Here is a 3,219-nt window from a genome sequence, read left to right as displayed (position 1 = left end):
TATGGTATTTCTGTTTTTAGTTATTTGGGGAACCTCCATGCTGTTTTCCACAGTGGCTGTACCAGTTTGCATTCCCACCAACAGTGCATAAGGGTTCTTTTTTTCTCCACATCCTTGCCAACACATGTCATTTCTTGTGGGTTTTTCTGAATGTTTATTTTTGAGAGAGAGAGAAAGGGAGAGGCAGAGAGAGAGAGAGAGAGAGAGAGAGAGAGAATCCCAAGCAGGACCCATGCTGTCAGCACGGAGCCCAATATGGGGCTCAATCCCACGAACTGTAAAATCATGACCTGAGGGAAAATCAAGAGATGGACGCTTCACCGATCGAGTCACCCAGGCGCTCCTCTCGTGTTTTTGATTTTAGCCGTTATGACAACTGTACGGTGATATCTCATTGTGTTGCTGTTGTTGTTGTTGTTTTACTAGACTAGAGCAGCTTTATTGGGGGAAGCCAGGGTTACAACGAATTTAAGAGTTGGCACTGGGGCCCTTCTTCTTGCCAAAGGTGGGCGCAACATTGACAAAACACAGTTGTACTGCACCCACCCCTTGGCTTCAACTGTCTTCCTTGTCTCATATTTGGCCACCTTGCGAGTCTGCCCTTTTCCTTTCCCCGCACGTGAGGGGACCATGGACTTTACCGCCAAGCATGTGGTCGGCTACTTCCAAGGTGATCAGACCCTCGATTCTACACTGACCCAGGGTCGCCTCATCCTCTAGGGGTTTGGCTTCCAGGAGCACAACTTGATCTTCCGGAGCAACACCCGTCAGCGAGGCTACATGAGCCTTGATCTGGGCAACCCTCTTCTGGCCGGTCACCTCTAGGGTGTGTAAGTCCTGGGTGTGGACCAAGAGCTGCATGTCAGCTACTGAACCACCGCCGCTGCAGCTGCTACTGCCTCATGGTGGTTTTGATCTGCATTCCCCTGACGATGAGTGACGTTGAGCATCTTTTCATGTGTCTGTTGGCCATCTGGACGGCGTCTTCACAGAAATGTCTGTTCGTGTTTTCTGCCTGTTTTTTAAATGGATTGTTTGTGGTTTTGGTGTTGAGTTGCGTAAGTTCTTTACACATTTTGGATACTAACCATTTATCAGATATGTCATTTGCAAATATCTTCTTTGTTCGTAGGTTGCCTTTTAGTTTTGTTGGTTGTTTCCTTTGCTGGGCAAAAGCTTTTTATCTTGCTGAGGTTCTCATTGTTCATGTTTGCTTTTATTTCCCTTGCCTCCAGAGATATGTCTAGAAAAACGTTGCTATGGCCAATGTCAGAGAAATGATTGCCTGGACTCTCTTCTAGGATTTTTATGGTTTCAGGTCTCACCTTTAAGTCTTGAATCCATTTTGATTTCATTTTTGCGTATGGTGTTAGTGGTCCAGTTTCATTCTTCTGCATGTTGGTGTCCAGTTTTCCCAGGACCATTTGTTGAAGAGACTGTCATTTTCCCAGTGCATGTTTTTGCCTCCATCATCACAGATTAACCGACCATATACTGGGAGGGTTATTTCTGGGCTTTCCATTCTGTTCTATTGACCTGGGTCTATTTTTGTAACAGTAGCATACCTGTTTTTGTTACTACAGCTTTGTAGTATATCTTGAGATCTGGGATTGTGACACTTCCCGTTTTGTTCTTTTTCAAGATTGCTTTGGCTGTTCAGGGGCTTTTGTAGTTCCACACACATTTTAGGATTATTTGTTCTAGTTCTGTGAAAAATGCTGTTGGTATTTTGATAGGGACTGCATTAAATCTTTAGATTGATTTGGGCAGTATGGACATTTGCACAATATTTATTATTCCAATCCGTGAGGATGAAGTACCTTTCCATTTGTTTGTGTTATCTTCAATTTCTTTCATTGTTTTATAGTTTTCAGAGTACAGGTTTTGCACCTCCTTCGTTAAGTTTATTCCTAGGGATTTTATTGGTTTGGGTGCATTTATAAGTGGGGTTGTTTTCTTAATTTTTCCCTCTGCTGCTTCATCATTACTGTATAGAAATGCAATGGATTTCTGTAGACTGATTTTACATCCTAAGACCTTACTGAATCCATTTATTGGTTCTAGTTAATTATGTTTATATCTTTCTGCTTTTTTAAACTTTGATTTACTTTTTTGCTTGAGTGAAGAAAGCCTCCAGACTTGGCCTGATCTACACCACTGGCTTTCCTGGGTGTCCAGTGTGTAGTTAGCAGATCGTGGGACTTCTCCGCCTCCGTAATCATGTGAAACCATCTCTTTCTATATAGAGATGGGTAGGGAGAGAGAGAAAGAGAGAGAGATAGGTAGATAGATATCTCCTATTAATTCTGTTTCTCTGGGGAATTCTCATACACTCAACTAACGGGAAGCTTAGCTGAGCAAACACCGAAGACATAGCCAAGGCCACACCGCCTCCCTTACAACACTGCATGTGATTTACACACCTGTACCCAGAGGAAAATAAGTAGCTCCATGAGCACTGGCATTAAAAAGAGAACGGAAGGAAACAAACCATAACAGGCTCTTAACAATGGAGAACAGACTGAGGGTTAATGGAAGGAGGTGGGTCAGGGACAGGTTAGACGGGTGATGAGCATTAAGGAGGACACTTGTGACGAGCACTGGGTGTTGTATGTAAGTGATGATTGCATAACAGTATGAGCATAACACTATCAGCTGTACACTTGAAATGATTAGATGGTAAATTTCACGTTACGTGTTCTTTTCACAATTGAAAAATAAAACCTTAAAATCAATCAATCAATCAATCAATCAATCAATAAATGTTGCAAATGCTTTAAAAAGCCAGTCATATATATTTGGAAAGTGTTACGGAGTCAATGTTTGTGTCCGTTCAAAATGTATGCATTGATAGGAGCGCCTGAGTGTCTCGGCCAGTTAAGCATCGGACTTCGGCTCAGGTCATGAACTCACGGCTCTTGAGTTCGAGCCCCGCGTCGGGCTCTGTGCTGACAGCTCGGAGCCTGGCGCCTGCTTCCGATTCTGGGTCTCCCTCGCTCTCTGCCCCTCCCCCACTCATGCTCTGTCTCTCAAAAATAAATAAACATTAAAAACAATTTCTTGAATATATAAATTGAAGCCCTAACCCTCACTGTAATGGTATTTGGAGGTGGGGCTTTGTAGGGTTTGATGAGGTCATAAGGGTAGGGGGCCTGGTCTGAGGGGATCAGTGCCCTTATAAGAGGAGACACAGAGAGCTTGCTCTCTCCTCCCCCACCC

At 43.6% G+C, this 3,219-nt stretch overlaps 1 pseudogene; it reads right to left on the bottom strand.

The window, feature by feature from the left end:
• Positions 1–468: 468 nt before the first annotated feature.
• Positions 469–867, bottom strand: LOC145713983 (ubiquitin-like protein FUBI pseudogene; annotated as a pseudogene).
• Positions 868–3,219: the final 2,352 nt, after the last annotated feature.

Source organism: Panthera onca, chromosome X (genome assembly GCF_046562875.1).
Source record: "Panthera onca isolate mPanOnc1 chromosome X, mPanOnc1 haplotype 2, whole genome shotgun sequence".
NCBI classification, from domain to species: Eukaryota; Metazoa; Chordata; class Mammalia; order Carnivora; family Felidae; genus Panthera; species Panthera onca.
Note: the sequence above shows the minus strand (reverse complement) of the source record. Positions and strands in the feature narration are given on the sequence as shown.